Here is a 24211-nt window from a genome sequence, read left to right as displayed (position 1 = left end):
CTCCTCAATATGTGCTGGTGTATCAGCCTGAATTATTTGCTAAATCTTTGGAGCGGAAGTGAAATTTTTTTGACTGAACCAAGACAACAGGGAGCAGATGGGCTGATGGAATTGTGAAAGTATGAATAAATCAAAATGTATGGTACTTTTCTTGATCAGTAGCAATTTATAGAGAGGGAAGCTTGGGAAACAGGAGAGCACAGTAAGAAGTCTGACAACACCAGGTTTAAGTCCAACCGATTTATTTGATAGTAAACTCACAAGCTTTCGAGGTTCCCCTCTTTGTCGGGTGAATGAAGAGTTCTGGCCTCAGACAGAGCATATGAAGCATCAAATAAATCAGTTGGACTTAAACCTGGTGTTGTCAGACTTCTTACTGTGTTTCCCCCAGTCCAACGCAGGCATCTCCACATCATCAAGAAGGAGAGTAACAGAGTATGAGGTGACAAAGATATTGAGTGGTCTGACCAGAATTTGTTGCATTAGCAGTAGAAACTAATTCTAGCTTTAATATTGTTATGTTTAGATCAAGATGGGCAAATATGCTGTCTTTGACTAGCCTGCTAAGGATGACCTTTTTGCAACAAATATTCTGGAATTTGTAGCAATTATTTCTGACCCATGTGTGGCTTTCAAAGCAATTCAGTTAGCCAAAGTCAGTTGTCTCCTGTAGACTGGTAGTGCTGCCATCAGACTTTTGAATGGTCTTATTACGCATAAACTTATCTTTCTGTGCACCTATCATAATTGCAACACTATATTCTGCACCCTATTCTTTCTTATCACCTATATATTCTATGAATGGCATGTTTTGTCTGTAATAGCTTGCAAGAAACAATACTTTTCAATACATGTGACAACAAATCAATTCATTCAATTCAATCAGTGAAACATTGCAAATGTATTGGTTTGAGCGTTGAATGGATACTACTTCAAGAGTCTCTGAAGCTTTTTAATTGTTTGGAGTCCATAGATTCGGTGTAATAGATTGAGTAGTTAAAGCATGCTGTCTCTATTTAATGGTTCTTGCCTATTTGTCTGTGGCTGACTCTCTGCATCATGACCAAATTCCAGAGTTGAGTTGGTAAATCTTTATACTGTCTGAGGAAAGCTCCATGGCACAGTGGTTAGCACTGCTACCCCACAGCATCAGGGACCTGGGTTCAATTCCAGCTTTGGGTGACCGTGTGTGGGTTTTCTCCGGATGCTCTGGTTTCCTCCGCAGCCCAAAGATATGCAGCTTAGGTGGATTGGCCATAGTAAATGCATGGCATCACAGGGATAGGGTAGAGGGGAAGGCCTGGGTAAGATACTGAGTTGGTGCAGGCTCGATGGACTGAATGGCATCCTTTTTGCGCTGTAGGGATTTGAGGATAACTCCATATTTCTTTCCCCAGAGGATTTGCAATTGATTCAGCTTGGTGATGCCTTGGTAATCATGCCATATATTGTAATTTTTGGAATGAATGCACATATCCTTTGTTCAAGTCTCATTATGGGGGATTGAGTGTGTTATTTAGGCTGACACTTTTGTGCGGTACTGAGGAAGTGCTACACTGTTGAAGATGTCTTTCTGATGAGAACTTAAACTAAACAAGGTTGTATCCATTTAACATCTGCCTTGTTAGGTGGAGGCAAAGGATCCCTTTGTATGTTGAGGAAGAGGAAGTGAGACCTTCCTGATGTCCCACCCCGAATCAGCATCACTGTAACAGTTTGTCTACTCATTACCCCATTGCCACGTGTAAATTGGCTGCCATATTTCCTTTATCACAACAGTAACTACATTTCCAAAGTTCTTAATTGGCTGTAAATTGCTTTGGGGAATCCTGAAATTGTCAAAGGCACAAAATAAATTCTTGTATCTCCGCCACTCTGGGTTTGACATCTTAGTGTACACTCAATCTAGCTGGCTTGTCTTGGTAGTTTGTGGTGGAAGGTCACACCTGATATAATCATTTTATATTGTCATTATTCAGGTTGACTCAGAATTGGTGAATTCGCCAAAAAAACTTGTAAGCCAAATAAGACAGATCATGGCCGGAATTCCCTCAAAAAAATTGTAAGTGTTGAATTCACATGAAAACTGGAGTAATTCATGCTGGCTTTTTCAGTGGGAGTTCAGGCTAGAATCTCTCACATGTGCAGTGGCCCTGCACTGTCAGCCTCCTGATTGCTGATTAGCCCTTCGGCCCCCACCCCCAACAGTTACCTGCTCACAATTAGTGCCAATCTCCAGCCCCCAACCTCCCAGGCAGGCCCACCTCAATCACTGGCCTCCCTCCTTAGTTGACCAATCCCAGTGGCAGAGTGACAGCAGGGCCCACTGATTGTGTCCCCACCCCCTCAGCACTGTTCATGCTTGATGGACAGTGCCAGAGTGCTCCTTGGGCATTGGCACTTTGCCCGTTGGGCAGTGCTAGGAGCTCAGGCTGGCATCGACAGGGTGCCCATGCCCTGGGAGTCCCGATTGCCCCACCGCTTTCTTACTAGCAGGGTTGGGTTACCAGTTCCCCAAAAATGGGGAGCTACTGTAAACCCTGCTAGAGTGAAACACCCTGGTGGGGTAGGTGAGATTAGTGTGCCTGGAGACTTTAGTCCTGGCCCGCTAATAGCATTTAAATGATATTTAAAATATCATTTAGTTACTGGCCGTGTCTCACTGTCAAATTCCGGCACTGGGGGACCTAAAGAATTCTCGCTCAAATGCCGCCCCCCCGCTGCTCAATTCTTCTAGCCTGTTGCGCTAAAAAATTATCCCAACAGGATGGGAGAATCACGGCCCGTTTTTTAAAAATTTAAGTTGCAACATTTCAGAAATTGTTAATTTGTGGAACCTATTGAACTTTCAGTTTTTCTTTGTACCCACAATGGATCTGAGTAATTTGTGTATTTCAGATACAGTTTTCTACTAATGTTTGAAATAACTTGGTGAAAAGAGACTTCATTGTGTTTGTTATTTAAAGAATCTAGCTTTAGGGTTAATGGAAAGATTATTATCTAGATATATTTTCTTGGGAACTCCTGTCTGGAGTTTGGAAAAGCTTGGGGAGGTACAATTTGTGATGTGCTCAGATTGTAACTAAAGAGCATTTGAATATTGAGCGTGACCATCAACTAATTCACAATGTGTAGAAACTTTGTAAAGTGGCAACAAAGTCTACTGCAGCAAGTATTATTTTTATATTCTCTTTGTTACCTGCCATTGTAATGTTTACTTTTACATTTTCATATCTTATAGTCCTCTATTCTCTTCTTCCTTCTACTTGCCCCTCAACCCAAAAAAGGGGAAGTTTGGTTCGTGGCCTAACTTGTGAGTTGAAGCATTCTGATTTAGGTCTCCTCAGTGGAATCCCACCAGATTACCATTGAATTGTGCTTCACAGCTCACAGTCCGGTCACAATGTATTAAATTAAAACTGAAGTTTATTCATTGTGGGTACATTAAAAATGTTTATGGTTCATGGATCTTGGTTACTTTTAAAATATATATTATTGTTGACTAATTCTGGGAAATGAAAATGGATTGGCTGACTGACAGAAAACAGAGGATAAATGGGTCATTTTCAGGTTGGCAAACTGTTAACTGTGGAGTGCCACAGCCATTGGTGCTGGGGTTTCAGCTATTAATCTAGGTTAAGTAAGTGGGGTGCAGGGGAGAGTAATTAGCAGATATAGTATGGGAAAATGTGAGGATTGAGGATGTCCACTTTGGCTGGAAGTATGGAAAAGCAAAATATTATTTCAATGAGAGAGGTTGCAGAATGTGGTGTAGAGATGTAGATGTCATTGTGCATGAATCACAAGTTAGCATGCAGATAGAGCAAGTAAGTAGAAGTCAAATGGAATGTTGGCTTTTAATGCGATAAGGATGGAGTATACAAGTAGGGAAGTCCAGAAACAACTATACAGGGAATTGATGAAATTGTACCTATTGCACCATGTGCAGTTTTATTTTTCTTGAGGAGGGATACAATATACTTGCATTGAAAGCAGTTCACAGAAGGTTGAACTGTTTCCAATATTCAACCATTGGAAGCAGTTGGAGGAGGCTGATTGATGGGATGAAGGGAGTATCTGATGAGGAAAGATTGAGGAGGTACGCCCAATACTCATTGGTGTTTAGAAGAATGACGGTGATCTTATTGAAATACATAAGGTTCTTTTGGTAGCTTGACAGGGTAGAATACTGGGAGGTTGTTCCCTTTGGGGAAATCCAGAACTAAGGGGAACAGTTTTAAAAATAACGGGCCTCTCATTTAAAGTGAGACAATGAGGAACTTCTTCTCTCAAGGCTGTGTTAGTCTTTGGACTCCTCTTCCTACAGAGAAGTGGAGGTCACTTATTGAATATATTCATGGTAGAATGAGGCATATATTTGATTGACAAGAGTGTCAGGTGTTATAGGGTCAGGAAGGAAAGGGTTTGAGGCCATGATCAGAACAGCCATGATCTTATTAAACAGTGACCCAGATGGCCAACTTGTGCTTCTGTTTCTTAACTTAGTTCTATAATGACCGTTTGAAAAGTCAACATTTTCTGGTGATGTCTCAGTACCCTGTGAATAATGTAATTAAATGCTGCAGACACATTGGGATGCATTTTTTTGCACTAGTGCTCTGGGTGTGGTATCTTGCTTGATGGAAGAGAAGGTTGGTCACATATGTTAACTTTCCAAATTAACATTAATAACTGGAAGATTGTACATTTTTTACCCTATTCAATCTGCACATCTGCCAGTGAGGTGGTGTGTTGCAAACACTAGGTCAGAATTTGCTTCTATATTTTTGATTTTAAAGTAAAAGTAGGTAAAGTTTATTTATTAGTAACAGGTAGGCTTACATTCACACCTCAATGCAGATATGGTGGAAATCTGCTAGTCGCCACACTCCAGCGCCTGCTTGGGACACCAAGGGAGAATGTAGCATGGCCAATGCACCTAATCTGCACATCTTTGCACTGTGGGAGGAAACCCATGCAAACACAGGGAGAATGTGCAAACTCCACACAAACAGGACACAAGCTGGGAATCAAACCCAGGTCCCTGGCATTGTGAGGCAGCAGTGCTAACCATTGTGCTACCATGCCGCCCTCTATGCATGCAGATCACCTAATTTGGTGACTGATATTGCCCTGAGTTTTAGAAGTAAAATGCCATGAGGCAAAGCTCATGTATTGTGTGCATGTGACAAATAGAAACACTGAGTGAAATTTTCCCCCAAAAATTCTAAGTGCTGAATTCACAAAAAAATGCGTTTTTTCAGTAGGATTTTCAAAATAAATCTCTGGCAGTCTGTGCATCACATTGTGCTTCAGCGAGATTCACAATGAAAACCTGGGGCAGGGCCTATTCCCACTGGAAAGGCTGGCAGCACAGCACTGAGCACGCCATCACAAATGCATCGATTCCTCAGAGCTGAGGTTGGTGCATGCGCAGTAGCCCCACATTGCCAGCCTTCCAAATGTTGGCCAGCCCCGTGACCCTGCATCGATAGCCGTGCGACCCTGCATTTGCTGGCCATGCAACCCCACCAATACCTGGCCTCCTGGATGTGTCTCGCTAATGAGATTTGAATGAATATTTAAACAATTCATTCAGCTCTGTGCCAATTTCCAATGTCTTCAGCTCAGCGGCAGAAATCTGGCGGCCGGAGATGTGTGGAGGTTGTGGTGCCCAGTGAGAAACCTGCTACATGACCTCCGTTTATGTCTCTTGGCCTTCTGGGAGAATTGCCCCCAATCTGACCAGCATTGTCAAAACTGGTTTCAGAAGGTTACATCGCATGTATATTTTGAAAATCTGATTTTTGGTTAGCTAATTTTAAAAAAAGGATGCAACAAAGTCAATTTTTAAATTTTTGAGCTACAATTGCTCAATTTTTAGTTAAAATGATATGGGGTGGACCCTGCAGTGTGTTTTATTATCTCTGTGGAAGTAGTGATACAAGATCTGCTTCTCCCTGCTAGGAAAGAATTTTACAGCACAGAAACAGACCATTCAGACTAGTAGGTCTGTTGCCATTGCTTATGTTTTGATTTGACTTATTATTGTCAGGTATATTGGAATACAGTGATAAGTACTGTTTCTTTCACACTATACAGACAAAACAAACTTTATAGAGTACATGGGAGAAGGAAAGGAGATGGTGCAGAACACAGTATTAAAGACATAGCTACAGTGCAGAGAAAGATCAGCTTACTATATGGTTGGTTCATTCAAAAGTCTGATGGTGGCAGGGTTGAAGCTGTCCTTGAGTCTGATACGTGATCTCAGACTTTTGTATTGCTTTTCCTGAAAGAGTCCAGGATGGGTGGGGTCCTGAATTACGCTGGCTGCTTTTCTGAGGCAGTGGGAAGTGTAGCCGGAGTCAATAATGAGAGGCTGCTTTACGTCATAGACTGTGATATGTTGACGATATTTTGTAGTTTCTTGTGGTCGTGGTCAGAGCTGGAACTATACCAAGCTGTGATGCATCAGGATAAGATGCTTTCTGTAGTGCAACTGTGAAAAATGATGAGAGACGTAGCAAATATACTCAATTTCCACTTGTGCTTTCTCTCATCTTAGTTCATTTAAACCTATTGACATCCTTCTATTAATTTCTCCCTGTTATACTTGTCAAGCTTCCCTTGAGATGCATCAGATTCCTTCTTGCAGGTACACAGCAATACTGTCCTCAAAGAGATACAAAATGGCAAGATGGCTATAAAGATGACTTCTGTAGGAAATAGAGAAGTCAAGTTGGTTTGGTTGGAATAAAGTTCTGAGGACTGGATTAAGACGTACAGCAAGAAAGACCTTGCATTCTGTTAAATGATCTCATCTGGCTGCGATTTGTTTCATGGCATGAGCCAAATGATGAGATGTGCTATGACCTTTTTATGCAAGCTTAACTAGGTTATTGAACGGCTGTTCTTTGACCAACATTGTGTATAGATGCCTTAAAATACAGAGCTGACGCATCACCTGGCTATTTCATGGGTAAGGGCAAATGACAGAAGTTGAATGGATTAGAGAAATCTTGTAAATAGAGTACGTTCAATATTTTATTATTCATTACTGCAGATTATTTTGTGAAAGTTATTTTGTTTATTTTGCATTGAAGGTACATTAGTTTGTTCAGTACTTTGGCATTTTTTAACTTTGGCTGGGGGAAGTAATGTTGAGCAGGATTTGTGGGCGGCACGATGGCACAGTAGTTAGCACTGCTGCCTCCCTGCTCCATAGGTCTGCGTTCAGTTCCGGCTGTGGGTAACTGGAGTTGTCACATTCTCCGTGCCTGCGTGGATTTCCTCTGGGTGCTCTGGATACCTCCCACAGTGCAAAGATGTTCAGGTTAGGTGGCTTGGCCATGCTAAATTACCCCTTAGTATCCAAAGATGTGTGGCTTAGATAAATTAGCTATGGTAAAATATACAGGGTTACAGGGAAAGGGCAGAGGGGAGGGTGGGATGCCCTTGGAGAATTGGTACAGGCTTGATCGGCTAGATGGCCTCTTTTGCACTGTAGGGTGAGATTTCTATGGTTTGGTTAGTTGCAATGGGGAATATATGATAACTTTGCTCGTGAACTGTTGTGTGCATGTGCCCATGTTTGTTCAGAGCCAATGAGAATAGTGCAATGGGTGTGCTGGCTGTGCCATACATAATTACAGACTGAAGACCTCCAGACATGGAAAATTAAACATTTAGGAAATAAGTTGATTGTGTATTTTATAATTTAGGTTGCATTTTTAAGTTGGACTCTTGTTCTTGAAAATAATTGGCAAAATTCCACCAGCAGTCTGGATTTATTTTCCGATCAGCATTTTACTTGAGATGCTTTAGCCCCATTTTTTGCTTCTTCCACCCAGTTAGCAGATAAATAAATTGGAACCAGCTGCCAAAAACAACATGGGCTGATGCTTTACTATTTATTTCCTTTCCCTCCCTGTGGAGGAAATAACTTGTTGTCTCCAGATTGAGAGTTTAGACAATTCCCGTGTGGATGATCTCAGGTGTAAATATTCTACATTTTTTTTAATTTAATTGCAGGTAGTATAACAATGGTACAGCTAGAACCAACTGGCAGAAATTAAATGTCAAAATAGGTTTGTTGGTTACTCAGAGCATATCAACTGGGACAAATTATACTGGAGTATTATTAGTCATTAAGTTTACTATAACCCAATGTTTGCAAGGTACAACATTTAACAGGCAGGAAAAATATTTAAGGGGAAACTTTGTTCATTTTCCTTTGGGTGTGCAACCTCCAATAATTATTTCCTTAATATGTGGGGATCTAGCAAGATTTGATTCTGATCTGTGATGTATATAATTTTGGAATGGTTATAGCTCAGGAGGAGGCCATTAGGCTTCTACAAGAGCAACTCACCTAGCCCTAGTTTTTTTTCTATTCAAATATCTAGTTCCCCTTTGTAAATTACAATTGAATCTGCCTCTGCCAGATTATCAGGCAGTCTATTCTAGAAACTAATTGTTGTATTTTCAAAAATATTAAGCTTTTTACAAGTTGCCTTTGGTTCTTTTGCTATTCATCTTAAATTATGTCCTCTGATTTTTGACCCATGTGCTAATGTGAACAGTTTCTTGTGGTGTAGTTTGTCCAGACTTGCATGATTTTGAACACTTCTATCAAATCTCCCCACAACCTACTCTTGAAGGAGAACAACCCCAGTTTCTCCAATCTATCCACACAACTCAAGTCCCACATCTCTGGATTCTCAAATTTTTTCTGTAGCCTCGCTGATGCTTTCATACCTATTTTAGCCTTAATTTTAACAATTTATAATGTTCTGACTTTTTTGCATGAAATAAGATGGAAGGGTTATCTTGGAGTTTCCAAGGATTAATGATTTGTATCGGTTTTAGCTAAACTCCTTTAAAATTAAAAGTACTCGTGTTGATTGCTGTATCTGTGAGACCCATCTTATGCTTTGACCCTATTCCCATTAAATATATGAACAACCAACTTCCCTCCTAGTTCCCATGTCAGCTAACATTATCAACAGTTCTCTCCATTCATGTACTATAGTACTTTCCTTCAAATTTCTGATCGTTGTTTTTCTCAAAAATCAAACCCTTCAGACTCCCTTTCCTCTCTATTCTTTCTCTGTGCTGCTACCTCCCAAATTTGTGTCATCTTTCCTGGAACTCCATGTTTGAACATTCAATTAGGTTTCTGCCCAAATACTGAAACAGGTTTCATCAAACTCATAAATGACACTTTATGACTGACCAACAGGGAACTATCCCCGCCTCCTCCTCTTGACCTGTGTGCTGTCTTTGACAACAGTTGACCACATTAGAACTCCTGCTGCAAAACTCTTCATTGCCATCTGGCTGGGTGGGACTGCATTCTCTTTGTTCCATTTTTATCTTTCCAACCATAGCCAGAGAATGGTCTTCAATTGCTTCTCTTCTTGCTTCTTTGCCATAAGCTCTTGTGTCTCCAAAGATCCATCCCTGCAATATTGCTATTTTTCATCTGTGACATCATTCAAAAAGATAGTGTCTGCTTCTACATGTTTGCTGACAACCCCAGCTTGACTTCACCAGCACCCCTCTCTTCTACTGCCTTTGAATTATCAGACTGCTTATTTGGTATGTTGATTGAATAGCTAAATAATAAATTCCATTCCCTAGCCTGAGTCCTCCCCTTTCCCAGACTGAATAAGACTGTTTGCAAACTTGGTCTCACCTTTGATCCCAAGGTGAATTTCCAACCACCAATAAGATGTAAGAGCATGGGTGAGTCATTCGTTCCTTCAAGCCTGCACTGCCATTCCGTTAAATCGTGGCTGATCTTCTGCCTTAATGTAATTTGTTTCACACTGTTCGCATATCCTCTAGTCCTGAGAAATCTATCAATCTCTGTTTTGAACATATTTGATGGCTAAGCCTCAATAGTCCTTTGGGTAGAGAATTCCAAAGGTTTATCATCCCCTCAGTAAACATATTCCTCCACATCTCAGTCCTAAATGGACTACCCATTAGTCTGAAACACTGGCCCCAGGTTTGTGACTTCACTAAGACTGCCAATTTCCACCTCTGTAACTTTACCTGACTCTGGCTGTATCTCAGCTCATCTACTGCTTAAGTCCTTGTCCATGCCTTTGTTACTTCTAGATATGATTATTCCAATGCTCTTTTGGCTGATCTCCCATCTTCGCCCTTTCATAAACTTGAAATCATCAAAAACTCTACTACCCATGTCCTTATTTGTACCAGATTCCATTTGACCCATATCCAATAACTTGCTGACACATATTTGATTGATTTATTATTGTTGTCGCATGTTGTCATTTGTATTAACATTCAGGGAAAAGTATTGTTTCTTGCATGCTACTCAGACAAAGCATACCATTCATAGAGGAGGAAACAAGAGTGCGCAGAATGTAGTATTACGTTCATAGCTAGGGTGCAGGGAAAGATCAATTTAATGCAAAGTATGTCCATTCAAAAGTCTGACAGCAGCAGGGAAGAAGCTGTTCTTGAGTCAGTTGGTACATAACCTCAGATGTTTGTATCTTTTTCCCAATGGAAGAAGGTGGAAGAGAGAATGTCTGAGGTGCATGGGGCCCATAATTATGCTGGCTGCTTTGCCAAGGCAGTGGGAAGTGTAGACAGAGTCAATGGATAGGAGGCTGATTTGCGCAATGGATTGGGCTACGTTCATGACCTTTTGTAGTTTCTTGTGGTCTTGTGTGGATCAGGAGCCATACCAAGCTGTGATACAATCAGAAAGAATGCTTTCTGTGGTGCATCTGTAAAAGTTGGTGAGAGTCGTAGCTGACGTGCCACATTTCCCTGGTCTTCTGAGAAAGTAGAGGCATAGGGGGACCAGGACAGGTTGGTGATTTAGATACCCAAAAACTTGAAGCTCTCAACCCTTTCTACTTCATTCCCCTTGATGTAGACAGGGGCGTGTTCTCCTTTACGCTTTCTGACGTTGACGACAATCTCCTTCATTCTGTTGACATTGAGGGAGAGATTATTATTTTTGCACCAATTCACCAGATTCTCCATCTAATTTCTGTGCTCTGTCTCATCATTGTTTGAGATCCGACCCACAATGCTGGTGACGTTAGCAAACTTGAAAATCGAATTGGAGGGGAATTTGGCTACGCAGTCATAGGTGTATAAGGAATATAGTAGGGGACTGAGAACACAGCCTTGTGGGACAACGGTGTTGAGGATGATCATGGAGGAGGTGTTGTTGCCTATCCTTACTGATTGTGGCCTGTGAATTAGGAAGTTAAGGATCTAGTCGCAGAGGAGGTGTCAAGGCTCAGGCCACGGAGTTTGGAGAGGAATTTTGTGGGAATAATGGAGTTGAAGGCTGAGCTGTAGTCAATAAATAGGAGTCTGACATAGGTGTCCTTGTTATCTAGGTGTTTCAAGGTTGAGCACAAGGCCAGGAAGATGGTGTCTGCTGTGGACCTGTTGCGGCAATAGACAAACTGTAGTGGATCCAGGTAGTCCGGGAGGCTGGAATTGATTCGTGCCATGACTAGCCTTTCGAAGCACTTCATAATGATGGATGTCAGAGCCACCAGCTGATAGTCATTAAAGTACGCTGCATGGTTTTTCTTAGGTACCGGGATGATGGTTGTCTTCTTGAAGCAGATAGGGACCACAGATTGTTATAAAGAGAGGTTGGGGATGTCTGTGAATGCCCTCATCAGCTGATCCGCGCAGGATCTAAGTGCGTGTCTGGATACCCCATCTGGCTCTTTGTTAAGCAATGCCCGAATTAATGAAATTCTCATCCTTGTTTTCAAATCCCTCCAAAGCTTTACCCCTTACAGACTTTCCTATGTAGCCTCCCTTTCTCTGCAGTCTCCTTCAGCTGAACAATTCTGGCCTCTTGAGCATCCTGATTTTAATCACTGTACCACTGGCAGTTTTTACAGTGGTGGAGTTCATATGATTATGTTTTTGGATTGTTTTCTGCATTCTGAGTTATTTTGGAACTGTATCTTTAACTTTAGATAAATGAGAGGGAACATGTGATCCTTGCTGGATACCTGTCTGTAAAAGCTGGGTGTAGTTAGTAAGGATCAAATGCAAGACGCAAGTTATATTACTTAAAGGGAGGTGAACTTTATTTACATTTGCAGGCAGTTGTAGTTGTTGCAATGTCCTGAGCAAGTCTCAAAACATAAAGATGTTACCAGTGTCAAGATTGTAAATAGCTGTGCTGAAACCTGCCCCATTGTTTCTAAGATGAAAGGCTGTTGTGATCAGAGATGGCTGATTCACAATTCTGTTTAGAACCAGCACTAAATGTGTTTTTCATTGCCACGGAGAAGGGGATGGGGAAGTCATTTTTGTGATCAAGTTACAAGTTTCCCTATAAACCTAGGAATATCTCAGACTGAGACAGTTGATGCTTTAGTCCTTGTAGTTGCAGCTTCCTAATTGGGGGGAAGCAAAAGAAATACATTTTAGCCAGGAGTGCACCTGCATTGTTTATTGCGCAGAATGCAGGTGGAAGCTCGAGCTCTGTTTGGAGGTGGAGTTTGTGAGGGTAGCACAGTTAGTTAGCACTGTTGCCTCACAGCACCAATTCGATTCCCGGCTTGGGTCATTATCTGTGTGGAGTTTGCACGTTCTTTCCGTGTCTGCATGGTTTCCACCAGGTGCTGCGGTTTCTTCCCACAGTCTGAAAGATGTGCTGATTTAGTGCATTGACCCGAATGGGCATCGGAGTGTGGTGACTACGGGAATTTCACAGTAACTTCATTGCAGTGTTAATGTAAGACTTACTTGTGACTAATCAATAAACTTAAAGGTTGGAGCTGTAGAAAAAAATCTATAGTAACCCTTACATGAAAGGCTGTTAGCCTGGAAGCAGAATGGCAGAAAGCAGTCTGTCTGTCCAAAGTCAGATCATGGAGCAAAGGGATATTAGAAACTCTGGGTGTTTTAAAACTTTTTAAACTTAAGTAAAAGGTAGTGAGGTCCAACCTTAAGCTGTGCAGTCCACATTTGTGAGGCCTTAAAGGAAATTTTGAGAATCTTGGCCTAAAAACTAATGACATTTCATAACTTGGAAAAAACTGAAATGCTGAGAAGAAATTTAAGTGAATTCCAGAGACCTATAGCATAATTGATTTGATCCAAGAAGAAGTAAATGAACTCTCAAGACCTTGTAAAGGACCTTCTGGGAGCAGAGACCTGGGGCAGAGGACTGATTTTGAAAAAATTTAGGAGTAACATTACAGGAAAACGGTAATTTTATTGGCTGATAAGTAACTGCTAATTTGAATTACCTATTCGAAACATAGAACATTACAGTGCAGTACCGACCCTTCGGCTCTCGATGTTGCGCTGACCTGTGAAAACAATCTAAAGCCCATCTAACCTACACTATTCCAGTATCATCCATATGTTTATCCAATGACCATTTAAATGCCCTTAATGTTGGCGAGTCCCCTACTGTTGCAGGCAGGGCATTCCACATGCTTATTCTGAGTAAAATACTTACCTCTGACATCTGTCCTATATCTATCACTCCTCAATTTAAAGCTGTGTCCCCTTGTGTTAGCCACCTCCATCTGAGGAAAAAGGCTCTCACTGTCCACCCTATCTAATCCTCTGATCAACTTATATGGCTCCATTAAGTCACCTCTTAACCTTCTCTTTAAGGAAAACAGTCTCAAGTCCCTCAGCCTTTCCTCATAAGACCTTCCCACCATACCAGGCAACATCCTGGTAAATCTCCTCTGCACCCTTTCCAATGCTTCCTATAATGTGGCGACTAGAACTGTATATAATATTCCAAGTGCGACCGCACCAGAGTTTTGTACAGCTGCAACATGACCTCATGGCTCCGAAACTCAATCTCTTTACCAATAAAAGCTAACATACTGTATGCCTTCTTGACAACCCTGTCAATCTGGGTGCCAACTTTCAGGGATCTATGCACACGGACACCGAGATCTCTCTGCTCATCCACACTACCAAGTATCTTACCATTAGCCCAGTACTCTGTATTCCTGTTACTCCTTCCAAAGTGAATCATTTCACACTCTTCCGCATTAAATTCCATTTGCCACCTCTCAGCCCAACTCTGCAGCTTATCTATGTCCCTCTGTAACCTGCAACATCCTTCCTCACTGTCCACAATTCCACCGACTTTAGTATCATCCGCAAATTTACTAATCCATCCTTCTGCGCCCTCATCCAGGTCATTTATAAAAGTGACAAACTGCAGTGGCCCCCAAACAGGTCCTTGCAGTACACCACTAGAACTGAACTCCAGGATGAACATTTCCCTTCAACCACTACCCTCTATCTTCTTACAGCTAGCCAATTTCTGATCCAAACCGATAAATCACCCTCAATCCCATGTCTCCATATCTTCTGCAATAGCTTACTGTGGGGAACCTTATCAAACGCTGTACTAAAATCCTTATAGACCGCATCAACTGTTTAATCTCATCCACCCCTTTGTCACCTTCTCAGAGAATTCAATAAGTATTGTGAGGCACGACCTACCCTTCACAGAACCGTATTGACTATCCGTAATCAAATTATTCCTTTCTAGATGATTATAAACCCTATCTCTTACGATACTTTCAAAAACTTTGCCCACAACAGAAGTAAGGCTCACTGGTCAGTAATTACCAGGGTTGTCTCTACTTTCCTTCTTGAACAAGGGGACAACATTTGCTATCCTCCAGTCTTCTGGCACTATTCCTGTAGACAATGACGACATAAAGATCAAAGCCGAAGGCTCTGCAATCTTGTCCCTAGCCTCCCAGAGAATCCTAGGATAAATCCCATCTGGCCCAGGGGACTTATCGATTTTCATACTTTCCAGAATTGCTCACACCTCTTCCTTATGAACCTCAATCCCGTCTGGTCTAATAGCCTGTATCATTGTGTTTTTCCTGGATGAATACTGACAAAAAATATTCATTTAGTGCCTCTCCTATCTCTTTGGACACTATGCACAACTTCTCACTGCTGTCCTTGACTGGCCCTAATCTTACCCTAGTCATTCTTTTATTCCTGACATATCTATAGAAAACTTTAGGGTTTTTCTTGATTCTACCTACCAAAGACTTCTCATGTCTCCTCCTGGCTCTTTGTAACTCTCTTTGCGTCTTTCCTGTAACCCTCAAGCGCCCTAACTGAGCCTTCACATCTCATCCTGACAAGTCTCCTTCTTCCCCTTCACAAGAGATTCAACTTCTTTAGTAAACCACTGTTCCCTCGCTCGACCATTTCCTCCCTGCCTGAGAGGTACGTACTTATCAAGGACATGCAGTAGCTGTTCCTTGAACAAGCTCCACATTTCAATTGTGCCTATCCCCTGCAGTTTCCTTCCACACTCTATACATCCTAAATCTTGCCTAATCGCATCATAATTTCCTTTCCCCTAGCTATAACTCTTGCCCTACAGTATATATTTATCCCTTTCCATCGTTAATGTAAATGTAACAGAATTGCCATTATCACCAAAGTGTTCACCTACCTCCAAATCTAACACCTGGCCTAGTTCATTACCCAGAACCAAATCCAACGTGGCCTTGCCTCTTGTTGGCCTGCCTACATACTGTGTCAGGAAGCCCTCCTGCACACATTGGACAAAAACTGACCCATCTAAAGTACTCGAACTATAGCTTTTCCAGTCAATATTTGTAAAGTTAAAGTTAAATTCTGGATAGGAGTGAAACCTGTTACTTTCGCTCCTATCTGGAATTATCTTTGCAATCCTTTCCTCTACATCTCAGGAACTTTTCAGAAGCCTATAGAAAACTCCCAACAGGTGACCTTTCCTTTACTATTTCTAACCTCAGCCCATACTACCTCAGTAGACAAGTCCTCATCAAACGTCCTTTCTGCCACAGTAATACTGTCCTTGACTAACAATGCCTCACCTCCCCCTCTTTTACCACTGCCCCGATCTTACTGAAACATCTAACCCCAGAACCTGCAACAACTGTTCCTGTCCCTGCTCTATCCATGTCTTCAAAAGGATAGTAGGACTAGGGGGCATAGCCTCAAGATAAAGGGGGGGGGGGGGGGCGGTTTAGAACAGAGTTGAGGAGGAACTTCTTCACTCAAAGGGTGGTTAATCTCTGGAATTCTCTGCCCGTTGAAGTGGTGGAGGCTGCCTCGCTAAATATTTTTACGACGCGGGTTGATGGGTTTTTGAGAGGGGATTAAGGGTTATGGGGAGAGGGCGGGAATGTGGAACTGAGCCACGACAGATCAGCCATGATCTTATTGAATGGCGGGGCAGGCTCGAAGGGCTAGTTGGCCTACTCCTGCTCCTATTTCTTATGTTCTTATGTAAATGGCCATAACATCGAAGTCCCAGGAACCAACCCATGTTGCAAGCTCACCCACCTTATTCCGGATGCTCCTGGTGTTGAAGTACACACATTTCAAACCACCTTCCTGCCTGCCAGTACACTCCTGTGACCTTGAAATCTTATTCATAACCTCACTACTCTCAACCTCCTGTACACTGGAGCTACAATTCAGGTTCTCAACCCCCTGCTGAATTTGTTTAAACCCTCCTGAAGAGCATTAGCAAATTTCCCCCCCAGGATGGCCTACACCTGGTTCAAGTGTAGACCATCCCATTTGTAGAGGTCCCATCTATCCCAGAATGACCCCCAATTATCTAGCTATCTGAATCCCTCCCTCCTGCACCATCCCTGTAGCCTCGTGTTCAACTGCTCTCTCTCCCTATTTCCCTCCTCGCTAGCATGTGGCCAGGTAACAAACCAGAGATAATAACTGTTTGTTGTAAGCCTCCACCCTAACTCCCTGAATTTCTGCTTTGCATCCCCATCTCTTTTGCTATCTATGTCTTTGGTGCCTATGTGGACCATGACTTGGGGCTGGTCCCCCTCCCCCTTAAGGATCCTGAAAACACAATATATTAGGTTGCTTTCAGTTTAAATGTAATATGAAATAATATTTTAAATTTAAAAAACTAAAGAAAAGTTGAAATTTTAGAAATATCAAATTAAATGAAGGGCCGGATGATTGTTGTACTGCATGATGTGACCTGGTGGACCCCTTAGTGGTTCCAAGTCATAGAGGTTTACTTGTCCATGCCGCCCTTTTTATTTGAAACCCCTAAGCTAATCCCAATTGCTCGCATTTGGCCCACATCCCACTATACCCATCTTAGCGTCTAAACGCTTTTTAAAAGACAAAATTGGACCCGCCTATACTACTACCTCTGGCAGCTTGTCCCTGGCACTCACCTCCTTGTGTGAAAAAATCAGCCGTTTGGATTCTTTTGTATCTCTCCCCTCTCACCTTAAACCTATGCCTTCTAGTTTTAGACTCTCCTACCTTTGGGAAAAGATATTGACTACCTAGCTGATCTATGCCCCTCATGATTTTATAGACCTCTATAAGATCACCCCTCAGCCTTCGTCGCTCCAGACGAAAACAGTCCCAGTCTATCCAGGTTCTCCTTATAACTCAAACCATCAAGTCCCGGTAGCATCCTAGTAAATCTCTTCTGCACCTTTTTTAGTTTAATAATATCCTTTCTATAATAGGGTGACTAGAACGGTGCACAGTATTCCAAGCGTGGCCCTACCAATGTCTTGTACAGCTTCAACAAAATGTCCCAACTCCTGTATTCACTGTTCTGGCCAATGAAACCAAGCATGCTGAATGCCACCTTCACCATTCTGTCCACCTGTGACTCCACTTTTAAGGAGTTATTAACCTGTACCCCTAGATCTTTGTTCCGTAACTCTCCCCAGCACTCTACCATTAACTGAGTAAGTCATGCCCTGGCTCAGTCTACCAAAATGCATCACCTTGCGTTTATCAAAATTAAATTCTATCTGCCGTTTGTCAGCCCACTGTCCCAATTGATCAAGATCCCATTGCAATCCGAGATAATTTTCTTCACTGTCCACTATGCCACCAATCTTAGTGTATCTGCAAACTTACTAACCATGCCTCCTATATTCTCATCCAAATCATTAATATAAATGCCAAATAACAGTGGACCCAGCACTGATCCCTGAGGCACACTGCTAGTCACAGGTCTCCAGTTTGAAAAACAGCCCTCTACAACCACCCCCTGTCTTCTGTCATCAAGTGAATTTTGTATCCATTTAGTTACCTCACCCTGGATCCCGTGAGATTTAACCTTATGCAACAACCTATCATGTGGTACCTTGTCAAAGTGAGATATTAAAGAGTTAATGTCCACTGTAGAGGGCAAGGTGAACTATCGGGCTTGCAAGAAAGGCAGAAAAACAGCTCATGGGAGCAAACTGACAGAACAAGTTAACCACAGGTTCCAGCTTGCTGAGCCTGGCTGGGGTGCGAGTGTAGCTGAGTACGTGATAATGTTCTCTTTTGCGCTAACAAATAGCGTATCCTAAAGACATTATGCTTATGTTCTGATGGGTGGGGGTTGTAAGTAGTAAATGCGTATTTTAATAAGATGTTCTTTCTTATGCAGCAGTTCCTGTAACTACTTATTTCTGGGTGACGTGTGCTTAAGTCTAGACATTTCTGATTGAATCAGATGATGTGTGTTTAAGTCTTGTTTGAAATCACATCTATCTGATGGAATTGTGAAGTGTATAACAGGGGTCAGCTTTGTTGCTTCGTGTGCTTTTTTACTAACTGACTTCCAGTTCTGAGTGGAGGTTAAGTAGTAAAGGTTAGCCAGCCTACATGTGTAGGACAAATAAAGAACTTTGATTCTGACAACAATTGGTATTTGCCTTTGTATCAAGGACGGAAGAGTCTCGTGAAAAACGAACTTAACAATTGGCGCTGCAGAGCAGGGTTCCAACATACACAGATGTCTTCCGAGGTGGACTGAATAAACAATCGGCTGGGTGTCGGTAACATGAGACGGATGGTCCCATAAGGTAAGATTAACCTTGGTCTTCCTCACTGAAGTATTACTCAGTTGACCCCTCATCCCCCAGGAACCCGGAGACAACTTACGTCCTTGAACACTGACTAGTCCTTCACCGGGTTCGAGTCCTCAGGTTTATTTGTTAAGACACCGGGTGGCTCGAATCCCCCGGGTGGCCTGGTGGTTTGGACCTCAGGTTTATTCATTAAGGAAACGGAGGTTTGCGTTGCCTGTTAATCTTAGGGTTCAAGTCCCTAGGTCGGTAACAACTGAGGTTCGAGTCCTCTGAAATAATCTTATATTTAAACTAATGAAAATATGGATCAGACTCTAAGTCGGGGACGGAAGTCCCTTATACAACCCTCTGTCTCCAGCACCCGGCTGAGGAGAAGAAGCTAAGACGACTATCGGGTTGCCTGAATAAAAATTTAGAACACGAAAATTGGCCGTTAGGAGGAACTTGGGACCTGGGGAGGTGTGTTAAAGCCGAAGAGGCTATTTGGAAATGAAATGCAGGAAGCAAATGGAAAATATTAATGTCCCTTTGGTGGAAGAAAGCTAATGAACTAACTGAAGTTAAAACTGGCCAGTTGGGAGGACAATGCACGTCGAAGGGGGATAAGTGAACGTGAGAATGAGAGTAAACCCAAATCCTGGGAAATTTTGAAATGGGAATGTGAAAAATATGAGAAGCAGAAAAGAGAGAGCAGACAAGAGTGGTTAGAAAAGGAAGATAGAGATAGGAAAAAAGGATTAGAAAGACGGACTGAACAAAGAAAGCATAAGAAATGTGAGGTACCTCTGACTTATCTGGCTTGCCGATGTTGTTTGAAACAAAGACGCTGATGACCAAGACAATGATTGGAGCCTCTACCCAACTTCTCCTTTCAGCCCATTTGTGCCATTGACACCAGCCCCACCTGCCCCATTCGCGGTTCCTCTGGCTTATAGCCCACCTCTGGTTAGTCCCCGGTCGCCAGCGGCACCACCGCCGGCAGCAGCTTTCCATGATTCTCTTGCCTTTGGCACAAGGTCTCATACCAGGAGACATAAGAAAGGAAAGAACCCAAATATAATATGTTGGACTCCCCATTCCATTTGTTATCATGAATCAGCAGAATGGATCCCTATGTGTCCTTAGAAATGGGACTAAGCCAGTAGGCCGTAGTGGCTGTACCTACACTTTCAATGTCACTGAGGGCCACCAAAGGGGACATGCTGAAAATTGAATGTTCCAGTGGCACTGCCCAACTAAGCATAGATGCCAAACTATTGAACAACATGATTACGTATAATGGCACCTATTTTGTCTGCGGAAACAATGCCTATCCATGGCTGCCTTGGGACTGGGCAGGATCTTGCTATCTAGCGTATGTGGTCCCCTACATCTGACATTATGACTCCCTAAGCCTCCACCCCTCCATCTCTCTCCCTCTCCCTCTCTCTCTCTCTCTTTTCCTTTTAAAAAGTTGTGTTTTGGGAAACAGATTCGACTATAACCTCTTCCTAGTTTCTTCACAAGGGATTTTCAGCACTGCTGCCTCGCAGTGCCAGGGATCTGGGTTTGATTCTTGCCTTGGGTCACTATCCATGTGGGGTTTGCATGTTCTTCCCATGTCTGCGTGGGTTTCCTCCAGGTGCTCTGGTTTCCTCCCACAGTCTGAAAGACATGCTGGTTAGGTGCATTGGCCATGATAAATTCTCCCTCAGTGTACGCAAACAGGTGCTGGAGTGTGGAGACCAGGAGATTTTCATATTAACTTTATTGCAATGTTAACGTAAGCCTATTTGTTCTTATAAATTTTTACTTTAAGGCTAGATACGTGTAACAAATGGGTATTAACGTATGCTGTATTGTGCTTATTTGGAGGATTTTGTGTATTGGATGTCGGCTTTGGTTGGAACACATTATAAATATTTCCTTAAGAGTTGTACATTGTCATAGTTGTTGTGTTTGTTGGTAATTGCTAAAAGTTCTTGCTAATTGTCTTACTATACATGTCAATAGTATTCTTAATTAAACTTTGCTTTTGATAAAAGCTTCTTGTGGGTTAGTTGAATCACACCTGAAGTGAAAGCCCTTATGTTCACCCTAGTTAAATTCAACATAAAACGTTACAGATCAGGTGAGCTTCATAGAACACCTTGAAGTATCTGACCTGACTTGTAACAACTGGGGGCTCATGGGACTGAAATCTGTACTTCTTGATTGATTTGGGATTAGTGAACTCAAAGAGAGTAAGTGATGAGCATATTTCTGTTTTCTTTTCAGGTGTATTCAAATTTAAATAGGGAGTGTAAATAGGATTTAAATAGGGACTGACGGTTCTTTCAGAGGTTCAGAAGTTTCTGGGGCTGGAGGAAGTCACGCAAGATATCTTAAGAGGTGACTAGAGCAAAGCTTTTGGAATTGGCAAACCCATTGCAATTGCCATTGCCTGACAGAGTATGCAAAGGAGAGAGAATTGTGATAGTACAGCATTTAAAATTGCCAGAAGCAGTCAGAATTATTGGAAATGGTGAGAATTCAGTTATAAATGAAACAGCTTGAAAATGATCAAGAATTAAAACTATTTGAATTGCAGGCAAGAGAAAAAGAAAAGACAAAGGAAAGGAAAAAGAGATTTTGAACTTTGGAAACTGACCTTCGAAACTGAAAGTCGGGTACCTTTGGTGGAGCTAAAGGGCAAAGTACAGGATGCGGGTAATGATGAGGATAGTGAGCAGGAGCATTGTAGTCAAGGGCTTGGTGGGGATCTTTTTAAATATGTCTATGCATTGCCAAAATTTGATGAGAAGGATGTAGAAGCCTTTTTCATTTCACTTGAGAAAGTGGCTAAACAAACTAAATGGCCACAGGATATATGGATATTACTGATTTGAATAAATTTGGTAGGTAGAGCTAATGAAGTGTTTGCATTGCTATCTGAAAAGTTATCTGGTATGTATGAAGAGGTGAAGAAATCCATCTTAGGTGCATATGAACTAGTGGTAGAAGCTGACAGACATAGGTTTAGAAATCTAAGGAAAGAACAGGTCAAATGTACATAGAATTTGAAAGGACCAAACAGAGTAATTTTGTTAGGGGTTTAGAAAAAAAAGGACAGCATGGACAAGTTGGGCCGAAGGGCCTGTTTCCATACTGTAAACCTCTGTCACTCTGTGGTAGGTGGATAAGGTCTTTGAAAATAGATCAGATATGTGAAGTTCTTAGAGAAATTATTATTTTGGAGGAGTTTAAAAATTCACTTCCTGATGTAATGAGAACTTATGTGGAAGAACAGAGATTAGCGGCAGAAATGGCAGATGATTATGAATTAGTTCATAAATCAAAATTTGATTTCTGACAACAGTTTCAGCCGGTGAGGGATAGAAATTGGGCAAAAGAGAAATAATCAGGATAGAAAGATAAAGGAGATTTGTGGGAGATAATTAAGATAGTGTACCACAGGTTAAAAAAAGAAATCCAGGAGGATGGAAGAGGAATGAAAAGTTTCAGATGTTTTACTGTAACAAAATTAGGCCATATAAAGTCAGTGTTGATATTTAAGAAAAACACTGGGAAGACTGGTATGGTAAAACAGGATAAGTCCTATACCATAAGGATATGGTATAACAGGGTTTGCTAATGTAGTAAAGGAAAGTCCAATTGAAGTGAAGGAGGTACAAAAATGGTACAGCCAGGTCAGGAATTGATTGATAAGAAGATGCCAGATTTCTAAAAAAAAATTACTTGTGTGGATAAAGTTTACTCACGTACCAGGAGAAGTAGACAAAGAGATTAAGATTTTAAGAGATACAGGAGCAAGTCAATCTTTGATGGTAAGAGATGAGGAATTGTATACTTTGGGAGGGGTATTGCAAGAAAAGATGGTGATATCTGGAATTCAGGTTGAGAAGAGTAGTGTTGTTATACAAGGTGAGGTTGGACAGTCTAGTGAAGAGTGATGAAGTAAAAGTAGGAGAGGTAGAGAAATTATCTTGTCTAGAAATACAGTTTATTTTGGGTAACGGTATAGCTGGATTGCAGGCCAGAGTGATGCCTACTGTGGTTGACAAGCCAGTGGAAAATCAAGGATACATATCCTGGGATTTTTCCTGTTTGTGTAGTAACATGGTCGCAAAGTCACAGGTTAAGACAGGAAGAGAAATCAGAGTAAAAATAAGAAGGTTGAAGTTCAATTATCAGAAACAATTTTTGATTGTTGAAGAACAACAAGAACAGGTGGAGGATGAGGTGGACATTTTTAGTTCAGGCAAGTTGGCAGAGTTGCAACAGAAGGATATAGAAATAAAACAGTTGTACCAGAAAGTGTACAAGGAAGAGGAATCTGAGTGTATACCAGAATATCATTATCTTAAAAATGAGGTCCTAATGAGGAAATGGAGATATTTACATATTCAGGCAGACAAGAAGTGGGCAGAAGTTCTTCAAGTGGTATTGCTGGTAGGGTACAGAAAGGTGTTGCAAGTAGCATATGAGGTACCAGTAGAAAGTCATTTGGCCTCTTTAAACATAAAACATTACAGCGCAGTACAGGCCCTTCGGCCCTCGATGTTGCGCCGACGAGTGGAACCAATCCAATGACCCTCTAACCTAAACTATTCCAATGTTATCCATATGCCTATCCACAGACCATTTGAATGCCCTTAAAGTTGGCGAGTCCACAACTGCTGCAGACGGGGCATTCCACGACCGTACTACCCTCTGAGTAAAGAACCTACCTCTGACATCCGTCCTATAATTACCACCCCTTAATTTAAAGCTATGTCCCCTTGTGTTAGCCATCACCATCCAAGGTAAAAGGCTCTCACTGTCCACCCTGTCCAATCCTTTGATCATCTTGTATGCCTCAATCAGGTCACCTCGTAACCTTCTTCTCTCCAATGAAAATAACCTCAAGTCCCTCAGCCTTTCCTCGTAAGACCTTCCCACCATACCAGGCAACATCCTGGTAAACCTCCTCTGCACCCTTTCCAATGCCTCCACATCCTTCTTATAATGCGGTGACCAGAATTGTACACAGTACTCCAAGTGCGGCCGCACCAGTTTTGTACAGTTGTAACATGACCTCACGGCTCCGAAATTCAATCCTTCTACCAATAAAAGCTAACACACCGTATGGCTTCTTAACAACCTTATCAACCTGGGTGCCAACTTTCAGGGAGCTATGCACATGTACCCCGAGATCTCTCTGCTCGTCCACACTACTAAGAGTCCTTCCATTAGCCCTATATTCTGTACCCCTGTTATTCTTACCAAAGTGAATCACCTCACACTTTTCCGTATTAAACTCCATCTGCCACCACTCGGCCCAGCTCTGCAGCTTATCTATGTCC

At 41.9% G+C, this 24211-nt stretch overlaps 1 protein-coding gene across 2 annotated transcripts in view; it reads left to right on the top strand.

Annotated features, from left to right (window-relative positions):
• The window catches only part of spina (spindlin a), a 119543-nt gene that overhangs the window by 2077 nt on the left and 93255 nt on the right, over positions 1 to 24211 (top strand). Inside the window, exons 3-4 of one of the 2 annotated variants that reach the window (XM_080188766.1) lie at positions 1980 to 2062; positions 18744 to 18881. The gene's annotated coding sequence lies outside the window, so the exon portion shown is untranslated. The remainder of the gene's footprint in view (positions 1 to 1979; positions 2063 to 18743; positions 18882 to 24211) is intronic. The other variant, XM_080188767.1, reaches the window with a different exon arrangement.

This window comes from Carcharhinus amblyrhynchos, chromosome 5 (assembly GCF_965287045.1).
Source record: "Carcharhinus amblyrhynchos chromosome 5, sCarAmb.v2.hapA, whole genome shotgun sequence".
Classification (NCBI taxonomy): domain Eukaryota; kingdom Metazoa; phylum Chordata; class Chondrichthyes; order Carcharhiniformes; family Carcharhinidae; genus Carcharhinus; species Carcharhinus amblyrhynchos.
Note: the sequence above shows the minus strand (reverse complement) of the source record. Positions and strands in the feature narration are given on the sequence as shown.